Source organism: Gadus macrocephalus, chromosome 4, assembly GCF_031168955.1.
Source record: "Gadus macrocephalus chromosome 4, ASM3116895v1".
Lineage (NCBI taxonomy): Eukaryota > Metazoa > Chordata > Actinopteri > Gadiformes > Gadidae > Gadus > Gadus macrocephalus.
Window position 1 is genome coordinate 23992350 of NC_082385.1, and position 12068 is coordinate 24004417.

The window sequence follows — 12068 nt, forward strand, 5'->3', positions numbered from 1 at the left end:
AAACGCAACTTAAACACAGTGTGTGAATGGTCACATCTCATGGAACATCAAACTGAGCGGGCGAACCTAACTTAACAGATCGTCTGAAATAAATAGTTCTTGATGACAGTGATTTCACTTTTCGTAAGGTGACCTCAAAACTCCCTTCAGAAGTGGGACTCAAACCCACACTTCCAGACGAGACTGCGACCTGATCGCAGCACCTTAGACCGGCCATCCTGACACAAACTAAAAAGTGTACCAGAGTGAATAGTGTGTTCAATTTCGTTAAACTTGTCAAGTTATCAATGGCCTCGTCTTGCCCACAGACACCTCATGCATCTCAAATAACGCCAGGTTGAATGTGTTCGGCACTGTGGGTAAATATCCCTAACTCCCCGTCGGGGAATTGAACCCCGTTCTCCCGCGTGACAGGCGGGGATACTGACCACTATACTAACGAGGAGCACTGTAAAATCCAATTCCTCAACACGTCCAAGAACTTTGACGTCTACAGGTGGAAACGTGAGTCTGACCAATTCATTTCTGGGGGCACAACTTCTTGAGCAAACAAGCGTTGGTGTTTCATTGGTAGAATTACCTGTCATGCATGAAGCCCTGGTCTGCAACATTGGAAAGTATCTGGGCTGCATTGTAGTGCACCTGCTGCTGAATCTCTGGCTGATTGCAGGCAAAGGTATAAGGCTGGGTCATTTGCGTGACCAAAACAAATTGGCTCTTTTCGTTCGGACTGAGTTAAACCAAGAATCTTCACATTCCTGGTTTCATGCATGGCCAATGGATACTGACCACTGTACTAATGATGGGCTGTGGTGTTCAAGTATTTCGTAAAGTGAGCAAGCACTATAAGTCCTGCAGGTGGAAATGTGTCTTGAGAGGATTTTGTGAGCAAAAGTGGGACTAAAAGCGTGCATTGGTGGTTCAATGGTAGAATTCTCGCCTGCCTCGCGCGAGGCCAGGGTTCGATTCCCGGCCAATGCAGTGCATCATTATTATGAATTCTTATAACGCAACTTTAACACAGTGTGTGAATGGTCACATCTCATGGAACATCAAACTGAGCGGGCGAACCTAACTTAACAGATCGTCTGAAATAAATAGTTCTTGATGACAGTGATTTCACTTTTCGTAAGGTGACCTCAAAACTCCCTTCAGAAGTGGGACTCAAACCCACACTTCCAGACGAGACTGTGACCTGATCGCAGCACCTTAGAACGGCCATCCTGACACAAACTAAAAAGTGTCCCAGAGTGAATAGTGGGTGCAATTTCGTTAAACTTGTCAAGTTATCAATGGCCTCGTCTTGCCCACAGACACCTCATGCATCTCAAATAACGCCAGGTTGAATGTGTTCGGCACTGTGGGTAAAATTCCCTTACTCCCCGTCTGGGAATTTAACCCCGGTCTCCCGCGTGACAGGCGGGGATACTGACCACTATACTAACGAGGAACTCTGTGAATATACGTTCCTCAACACGTCCAAGAACTTTGAAGACTACCGGTGGAAACGTGAGTCTGACCAATTCATTTCTGGGGGCACAACTTCTTGAGCTAACAAGCGTTGGTGTTTCATTGGTAGAATTACCTGTCATGCATGAAGCCCTGGTCTGCAACATTGGAAAGTATCTGGGCTGCATTGTAGTGCACCTGCTGCTGAATCTCTGGCTGATTGCAGGCAAAGGTATAAGGCTGGGTCATTTGCGTGACCAAAAAAAATTGGCTCTTTTCGTTCGGACTGAGTTAAACCAAGAATCTTCACATTCCTGGTTTCATGCATGGCCAATGGATACTGACCACTGTACTAATGAGGGGCTGTGGTGTTCTAGTATTTCTTAAAGTGAGCAAGCACTATGAGTCCTGCAGGTGGAAATGTGTCTTGAGAGGATTTTGTGAGCCAAAGTGGGACTAAAAGCGAGCATTGGTGGTTCAATGGTAGAATTCTCGCCTGCCTCGCGCGAGGCCAGGGTTCGATTCCCGGCCAATGCAGTGCATCATTATTATGAATTCTTAAAACGCAACTTTAACACAGTGTGTGAATGGTCACATCTCATGGAACATCAAACTGAGCGGGCGAACCTAACTTAACAGATCGTCTGAAATAAATAGTTCTTGACGACAGTGATTTCACTTTTCGTAAGGTGACCTCAAAACTCCCTTCAGAAGTGGGACTCAAACCCACACTTCCAGACGAGACTGTGACCTGATCGCAGCACCTTAGACCGGCCATCCTGACACAAACTAAAAAGTGTCCCAGAGTGAATAGTGGGTGCAATTTCGTTAAACTTGTCAAGTTATCAATGGCCTCGTCTTGCCCACAGACACCTCATGCATCACAAATAACGCCAGGTTGAATGTGTTCGGCACTGTGGGTAAAATTCCCTTACTCCCCGTCTGGGAAATGAACCCCGGTCTCCCGCATGACAGGCTGGGATACTGACCCCTAATCTAACGAGGAACTCCGTGAATATACGTTCCTCAACACGTCCAAGAACTTTGAAGACTACAGGTGGAAACGTGAGTCTGACGAATTCATTTCTGGGGGCACAACTTCTTGAGCTAACAAGCGTTGGTGTTTCATTGGTAGAATTACCTGTCATGCATGAAGCCCTGGTCTGCAACATTGGAAAGTATCTGGGCTGCATTGTAGTACACCTGCTGCTGAATCTCTGGCTGATTGCAGGCAAAGGTATAAGGCTGGGTCATTTGCGTGACCAAAATAAATTGGCTCTTTTCGTTCGGACTGAGTTAAACCAAGAATCTTCACATTCCTGGTTTCATGCATGGCCAATGGATACTGACCACTGTACTAATGAGGGGCTGTGGTGTTCTAGTATTTCTTATAGTGAGCAAGCACTATGAGTCCTGCAGGTGGAAATGTGTCTTGAGAGGATTTTGTGAGCCAAAGTGGGACTAAAAGCGAGCATTGGTGGTTCAGTGGTAGAATTCTCGCCTGCCACGCGGGAGGCCCGGGTTCGATTCCCGGCCAATGCAGTGCATAATTATTATGAATTCTTAAAACGCAACTTAAACACAGTGTGTGAATGGTCACATCTCATGGAACATCAAACTGAGCGGGCGAACCTAACTTAACAGATCGTCTGAAATAAATAGTTCTTGACGACAGTGATTTCACTTTTCGTAAGGTGACCTCAAAACTCCCTTCAGAAGTGGGACTCAAACCCACACTTCCAGACGAGACTGTGACCTGATCGCAGCACCTTAGACCGGCCATCCTGACACAAACTAAAAAGTGTCCCAGAGTGAATAGTGGGTGCAATTTCGTTAAACTTGTCAAGTTATCAATGGCCTCGTCTTGCCCACAGACACCTCATGCATCTCAAATAACGCCAGGTTGAATGTGTTCGGCACTGTGGGTAAATATCCCTAACTCCCCGTCGGGGAATTGAACCCCGGTCTCCCGCGTGACAGGCGGGGATACTGACCACTATACTAACAAGGAACTCTGCAAATATACGTTCCTCAACACGTCCAAGAACTTTGAAGACTACAGGTGGAAACGTGAGTCTGACCAATTCATTTCTGGGGGCACAACTTCTTGAGCTAACAAGCGTTGGTGTTTCATTGGTAGAATTACCTGTCATGCATGAAGCCCTGGTCTGCAACATTGGAAAGTATCTGGGCTGCATTGTAGTGCACCTGCTGCTGAATCTCTGGCTGATTGCAGGCAAAGGTATAAGGCTGGGTCATTTGCGTGACCAAAACAAATTGGCTCTTTTCGTTCGGACTGAGTTAAACCAAGAATCTTCACATTCCTGGTTTCATGCATGGCCAATGGATACTGACCACTGTACTAATGAGGGGCTGTGGTGTTCTAGTATTTCTTAAAGTGAGCAAGCACTATGAGTCCTGCAGGTGGAAATGTGTCTCGAGAGGATTTTGTGAGCCAAAGTGGGACTAAAAGCGAGCAGTGGTGGTTCAGTGGTAGAATTCTCGCCTGCCTCGCGCGAGGCCAGGGTTCGATTCCCGGCCAATGCAGTGCATCATTATTATGAATTCTTAAAACGCAACTTTAACACAGTGTGTGAATGGTCACATCTCATGGAACATCAAACTGAGCGGGCGAACCTAACTTAACAGATCGTCTGAAATAAATAGTTCTTGACGACAGTGATTTCACTTTTCGTAAGGTGACCTCAAAACTCCCTTCAGAAGTGGGACTCAAACCCACACTTCCAGACGAGACTGTGACCTGATCGCAGCACCTTAGACCGGCCATCCTGACACAAACTAAAAAGTGTCCCAGAGTGAATAGTGGGTGCAATTTCGTTAAACTTGTCAAGTTATCAATGGCCTCGTCTTGCCCACAGACACCTCATGCATCTCAAATAACGCCAGGTTGAATGTGTTCGGCACTGTGGGTAAAATTCCCTTACTCCCCGTCGGGGAATTGAACCCCGGTCTCCCGCGTGACAGGCGGGGATACTGACCACTATACTAACGAGGAACTCTGTGAATATACGTTCCTCAACACGTCCAAGAACTATGAAGACTACAGGTGGAAACGTGAGTCTGACCAATTCATTTCTGGGGGCACAACTTCTTGAGCTAACAAGCGTTGGTGTTTCATTGGTAGAATTACCTGTCATGCATGAAGCCCTGGTCTGCAACATTGGAAAGTATCTGGGCTGCATTGTAGTGCACCTGCTGCTGAATCTCTGGCTGATTGCAGGCAAAGGTATAAGGCTGGGTCATTTGCGTGACCAAAATAAATTGGCTCTTTTCGTTCGGACTGAGTTAAACCAAGAATCTTCACATTCCTGGTTTCATGCATGGCCAATGGATACTGACCTCTGTACTAATGAGGGGCTGCGGTGTTCTAGTATTTCTTAAAGTGAGCAAGCACTATGAGTCCTGCAGGTGGAAATGTGTCTCGAGAAGATTTTGTGAGCCAAAGTGACACTAATAGTGAGCTTTGGTGGTTCGGTGGTAGAATTCTTGCCTGCCACGCGGGAGGACCGGGTTTGATTCCCGGCCAATGCAGTGCATAATTATTATGAATTCTTAAAACGCAACTCAAACACAGTGTGTGAATGGTCACATCTCACGGAACATCAAACTGAGCGGGCGAACCTAACTTAACAGATCGTCTGAAATAAATAGTTCTTGACGACAGTGATTTCACTTTTCGTAAGGTGACCTCAAAACTCCCTTCAGAAGTGGGACTCAAACCCACACTTCCAGACGAGACTGTGACCTGATCGCAGCACCTTAGACCGGCCATCCTGACACAAACTAAAAAGTGTCCCAGAGTGAATAGTGGGTGCAATTTCGTTAAACTTGTCAAGTTATCAATGGCCTCGTCTTGCCCACAGACACCTCATGCATCTCAAATAACGCCAGGTTGAATGTGTTCGGCACTGTGGGTAAAATTCCCTTACTCCCCGTCGGGGAATTGAACCCCGGTCTCCCGCGTGACAGGCGGGGATACTGACCACTATACTAACGAGGAGCACTGTAAAATCCAATTCCTCAACACGTCCAAGAACTTTGACGTCTACAGGTGGAAACGTGAGTCTGACCAATTCATTTCTGGGGGCACAACTTCTTGAGCAAACAAGCGTTGGTGTTTCATTGGTAGAATTACCTGTCATGCATGAAGCCCTGGTCTGCAACATTGGAAAGTATCTGGGCTGCATTGTAGTGCACCTGCTGCTGAATCTCTGGCTGATTGCAGGCAAAGGTATAAGGCTGGGTCATTTGCGTGACCAAAACAAATTGGCTCTTTTCGTTCGGACTGAGTTAAACCAAGAATCTTCACATTCCTGGTTTCATGCATGGCCAATGGATACTGACCACTGTACTAATGAGGGGCTGTGGTGTTCTAGTATTTCTTAAAGTGAGCAAGCACTATGAGTCCTGCAGGTGGAAATGTGTCTCGAGAGGATTTTGTGAGCCAAAGTGGGACTAAAAGCGAGCATTGGTGGTTCAGTGGTAGAATTCTCGCCTGCCACGCGGGAGGCCCGGGTTCGATTCCCGGCCAATGCAGTGCATAATTATTATGAATTCATAAAACGCAACTTAAACACAGTGTGTGAATGGTCACATCTCATGGAACATCAAACTGAGCGGGCAAACCTAACTTAACAGATCGTCTGAAATAAATAGTTCTTGACGACAGTGATTTCACTTTTCGTAAGGTGACCTCAAAACTCCCTTCAGAAGTGGGACTCAAACCCACACTTCCAGACGAGACTGCGACCTGATCGCAGCACCTTAGACCGGCCATCCTGACACAAACTAAAAAGTGTACCAGAGTGAATAGTGGGTTCAATTTCGTTAAACTTGTCAAGTTATCAATGGCCTCGTCTTGCCCACAGACACCTCATGCATCTCAAATAACGCCAGGTTGAATGTGTTCGGCACTGTGGGTAAAAATCCCTAACTCCCCGTCGGGGAATTGAACCCCGTTCTCCCGCGTGACAGGCGGTGATACTGACCACTATACTAACGAGGAGCACTGTATATTCCAATTCCTCAACACGTCCAAGAACTTTGACGTCTACAGGTGGAAACGTGAGTCTGACCAATTCATTTCTGGGGGCACAACTTCTTGAGCTAACAAGCGTTGGTGTTTCATTGGTAGAATTACCTGTCATGCATGAAGCCCTGGTCTGCAACATTGGAAAGTATCTGGGCTGCATTGTAGTGCACCTGCTGCTGAATCTCTGGCTGATTGCAGGCAAAGGTATAAGGCTGGGTCATTTGCGTGACCAAAACAAATTGGCTCTTTTCGTTCGGACTGAGTTAAACCAAGAATCTTCACATTCCTGGTTTCATGCATGGCCAATGGATACTGACCACTGTACTAATGAGGGGCTGTGGTGTTCAAGTATTTCTTAAAGTGAGCAAGCACTATGAGTCCTGCAGGTGGAAATGTGTCTTGAGAGGATTTTGTGAGCCAAAGTGGGTCTAAAAGCGTGCATTGGTGGTTCAATGGTAGAATTCTCGCCTGCCTCGCGCGAGGCCAGGGTTCGATTCCCGGCCAATGCAGTGCATCATTATTATGAATTCTTATAACGCAACTTTAACACAGTGTGTGAATGGTCACATCTCATGGAACATCAAACTGAGCGGGCGAACCTAACTTAACAGATCGTCTGAAATAAATAGTTCTTGATGACAGTGATTTCACTTTTCGTAAGGTGACCTCAAAACTCCCTTCAGAAGTGGGACTCAAACCCACACTTCCAGACGAGACTGTGACCTGATCGCAGCACCTTAGAACGGCCATCCTGACACAAACTAAAAAGTGTCCCAGAGTGAATAGTGGGTGCAATTTCGTTAAACTTGTCAAGTTATCAATGGCCTCGTCTTGCCCACAGACACCTCATGCATCTCAAATAACGCCAGGTTGAATGTGTTCGGCACTGTGGGTAAAATTCCCTTACTCCCCGTCGGGGAATTGAACCCCGGTCTCCCGCGTGACAGGCGGGGATACTGACCACTATACTAACGAGGAGCTCTGTAAATTCCAATTCCTCAACACGTCCAAGAACTTTGACGTCTACAGGTGGAAACGTGAGTCTGACCAATTCATTTCTGGGGGCACAACTTCTTGAGCTAACAAGCGTTGGTGTTTCATTGGTAGAATTACCTGTCATGCATGAAGCCCTGGTCTGCAACATTGGAAAGTATCTGGGCTGCATTGTAGTGCACCTGCTGCTGAATCTCTGGCTGATTGCAGGCAAAGGTATAAGGCTGGGTCATTTGCGTGACCAAAACAAATTGGCTCTTTTCGTTCGGACTGAGTTAAACCAAGAATCTTCACATTCCTGGTTTCATGCATGGCCAATGGATACTGACCACTGTACTAATGAGGGGCTGTGGTGTTCAAGTATTTCGTAAAGTGAGCAAGCACTATAAGTCCTGCAGGTGGAAATGTGTCTTGAGAGGATTTTGTGAGCAAAAGTGGGACTAACAGCGTGCATTGGTGGTTCAATGGTAGAATTCTCGCCTGCCTCGCGCGAGGCCAGGGTTCGATTCCCGGCCAATGCAGTGCATCATTATTATGAATTCTTATAACGCAACTTTAACACAGTGTGTGAATGGTCACATCTCATGGAACATCAAACTGAGCGGGCGAACCTAACTTAACAGATCGTCTGAAATAAATAGTTCTTGATGACAGTGATTTCACTTTTCGTAAGGTGACCTCAAAACTCCCTTCAGAAGTGGGACTCAAACCCACACTTCCAGACGAGACTGTGACCTGATCGCAGCACCTTAGAACGGCCATCCTGACACAAACTAAAAAGTGTCCCAGAGTGAATAGTGGGTGCAATTTCGTTAAACTTGTCAAGTTATCAATGGCCTCGTCTTGCCCACAGACACCTCATGCATCTCAAATAACGCCAGGTTGAATGTGTTCGGCACTGTGGGTAAAATTCCCTTACTCCCCGTCTGGGAATTTAACCCCGGTCTCCCGCGTGACAGGCGGGGATACTGACCACTATACTAACGAGGAACTCTGTGAATATACGTTCCTCAACACGTCCAAGAACTTTGAAGACTACCGGTGGAAACGTGAGTCTGACCAATTCATTTCTGGGGGCACAACTTCTTGAGCTAACAAGCGTTGGTGTTTCATTGGTAGAATTACCTGTCATGCATGAAGCCCTGGTCTGCAACATTGGAAAGTATCTGGGCTGCATTGTAGTGCACCTGCTGCTGAATCTCTGGCTGATTGCAGGCAAAGGTATAAGGCTGGGTCATTTGCGTGACCAAAACAAATTGGCTCTTTTCGTTCGGACTGAGTTAAACCAAGAATCTTCACATTCCTGGTTTCATGCATGGCCAATGGATACTGACCACTGTACTAATGAGGGGCTGTGGTGTTCTAGTATTTCTTAAAGTGAGCAAGCACTATGAGTCCTGCAGGTGGAAATGTGTCTTGAGAGGATTTTGTGAGCCAAAGTGGGACTAAAAGCGAGCATTGGTGGTTCAATGGTAGAATTCTCGCCTGCCTCGCGCGAGGCCAGGGTTCGATTCCCGGCCAATGCAGTGCATCATTATTATGAATTCTTAAAACGCAACTTTAACACAGTGTGTGAATGGTCACATCTCATGGAACATCAAACTGAGCGGGCGAACCTAACTTAACAGATCGTCTGAAATAAATAGTTCTTGACGACAGTGATTTCACTTTTCGTAAGGTGACCTCAAAACTCCCTTCAGAAGTGGGACTCAAACCCACACTTCCAGACGAGACTGTGACCTGATCGCAGCACCTTAGACCGGCCATCCTGACACAAACTAAAAAGTGTCCCAGAGTGAATAGTGGGTGCAATTTCGTTAAACTTGTCAAGTTATCAATGGCCTCGTCTTGCCCACAGACACCTCATGCATCACAAATAACGCCAGGTTGAATGTGTTCGGCACTGTGGGTAAAATTCCCTTACTCCCCGTCTGGGAAATGAACCCCGGACTCCCGCGTGACAGGCTGGGATACTGACCCCTAATCTAACGAGGAACTCCGTGAATATACGTTCCTCAACACGTCCAAGAACTTTGAAGACTACAGGTGGAAACGTGAGTCTGACGAATTCATTTCTGGGGGCACAACTTCTTGAGCTAACAAGCGTTGGTGTTTCATTGGTAGAATTACCTGTCATGCATGAAGCCCTGGTCTGCAACATTGGAAAGTATCTGGGCTGCATTGTAGTACACCTGCTGCTGAATCTCTGGCTGATTGCAGGCAAAGGTATAAGGCTGGGTCATTTGCGTGACCAAAATAAATTGGCTCTTTTCGTTCGGACTGAGTTAAACCAAGAATCTTCACATTCCTGGTTTCATGCATGGCCAATGGATACTGACCACTGTACTAATGAGGGGCTGTGGTGTTCTAGTATTTCTTATAGTGAGCAAGCACTATGAGTCCTGCAGGTGGAAATGTGTCTTGAGAGGATTTTGTGAGCCAAAGTGGGACTAAAAGCGAGCATTGGTGGTTCAGTGGTAGAATTCTCGCCTGCCACGCGGGAGGCCCGGGTTCGATTCCCGGCCAATGCAGTGCATAATTATTATGAATTCTTAAAACGCAACTTAAACACAGTGTGTGAATGGTCACATCTCATGGAACATCAAACTGAGCGGGCGAACCTAACTTAACAGATCGTCTGAAATAAATAGTTCTTGACGACAGTGATTTCACTTTTCGTAAGGTGACCTCAAAACTCCCTTCAGAAGTGGGACTCAAACCCACACTTCCAGACGAGACTGTGACCTGATCGCAGCACCTTAGACCGGCCATCCTGACACAAACTAAAAAGTGTCCCAGAGTGAATAGTGCGTGCAATTTCGTTAAACTTGTCAAGTTATCAATGGCCTCGTCTTGCCCACAGACACCTCATGCATCTCAAATAACGCCAGGTTGAATGTGTTCGGCACTGTGGGTAAATATCCCTAACTCCCCGTCGGGGAATTGAACCCCGGTCTCCCGCGTGACAGGCGGGGATACTGACCACTATACTAACAAGGAACTCTGCAAATATACGTTCCTCAACACGTCCAAGAACTTTGAAGACTACAGGTGGAAACGTGAGTCTGACCAATTCATTTCTGGGGGCACAACTTCTTGAGCTAACAAGCGTTGGTGTTTCATTGGTAGAATTACCTGTCATGCATGAAGCCCTGGTCTGCAACATTGGAAAGTATCTGGGCTGCATTGTAGTGCACCTGCTGCTGAATCTCTGGCTGATTGCAGGCAAAGGTATAAGGCTGGGTCATTTGCGTGACCAAAACAAATTGGCTCTTTTCGTTCGGACTGAGTTAAACCAAGAATCTTCACATTCCTGGTTTCATGCATGGCCAATGGATACTGACCACTGTACTAATGAGGGGCTGTGGTGTTCAAGTATTTCGTAAAGTGAGCAAGCACTATAAGTCCTGCAGGTGGAAATGTGTCTTGAGAGGATTTTGTGAGCAAAAGTGGGACTAACAGCGTGCATTGGTGGTTCAATGGTAGAATTCTCGCCTGCCTCGCGCGAGGCCAGGGTTCGATTCCCGGCCAATGCAGTGCATCATTATTATGAATTCTTATAACGCAACTTTAACACAGTGTGTGAATGGTCACATCTCATGGAACATCAAACTGAGCGGGCGAACCTAACTTAACAGATCGTCTGAAATAAATAGTTCTTGATGACAGTGATTTCACTTTTCGTAAGGTGACCTCAAAACTCCCTTCAGAAGTGGGACTCAAACCCACACTTCCAGACGAGACTGTGACCTGATCGCAGCACCTTAGAACGGCCATCCTGACACAAACTAAAAAGTGTCCCAGAGTGAATAGTGGGTGCAATTTCGTTAAACTTGTCAAGTTATCAATGGCCTCGTCTTGCCCACAGACACCTCATGCATCTCAAATAACGCCAGGTTGAATGTGTTCGGCACTGTGGGTAAAATTCCCTTACTCCCCGTCTGGGAATTTAACCCCGGTCTCCCGCGTGACAGGCGGGGATACTGACCACTATACTAACGAGGAACTCTGTGAATATACGTTCCTCAACACGTCCAAGAACTTTGAAGACTACCGGTGGAAACGTGAGTCTGACCAATTCATTTCTGGGGGCACAACTTCTTGAGCTAACAAGCGTTGGTGTTTCATTGGTAGAATTACCTGTCATGCATGAAGCCCTGGTCTGCAACATTGGAAAGTATCTGGGCTGCATTGTAGTGCACCTGCTGCTGAATCTCTGGCTGATTGCAGGCAAAGGTATAAGGCTGGGTCATTTGCGTGACCAAAACAAATTGGCTCTTTTCGTTCGGACTGAGTTAAACCAAGAATCTTCACATTCCTGGTTTCATGCATGGCCAATGGATACTGACCACTGTACTAATGAGGGGCTGTGGTGTTCTAGTATTTCTTAAAGTGAGCAAGCACTATGAGTCCTGCAGGTGGAAATGTGTCTTGAGAGGATTTTGTGAGCCAAAGTGGGACTAAAAGCGAGCATTGGTGGTTCAATGGTAGAATTCTCGCCTGCCTCGCGCGAGGCCAGGGTTCGATTCCCGGCCAATGCAGTGCATCATTATTATGAATTCTTAAAACGCAA

The 12068-nt window shown here is 46.6% G+C and overlaps 3 non-coding genes across 3 annotated transcripts; all 3 read left to right on the forward strand.

The window, feature by feature from the left end:
• Window positions 1–2920: 2920 nt before the first annotated feature.
• On the forward strand, window positions 2921–2991 carry trnag-gcc (transfer RNA glycine (anticodon GCC)). The gene has a single exon. It is a non-coding gene; the product is annotated as a tRNA-Gly (tRNA).
• Window positions 2992–5935: 2944 nt separating this feature from the next.
• On the forward strand, window positions 5936–6006 carry trnag-gcc (transfer RNA glycine (anticodon GCC)). Its single transcript has one exon. It is a non-coding gene; the product is annotated as a tRNA-Gly (tRNA).
• Window positions 6007–9955: 3949 nt separating this feature from the next.
• On the forward strand, window positions 9956–10026 carry trnag-gcc (transfer RNA glycine (anticodon GCC)). Its single transcript has one exon. It is a non-coding gene; the product is annotated as a tRNA-Gly (tRNA).
• Window positions 10027–12068: the final 2042 nt, after the last annotated feature.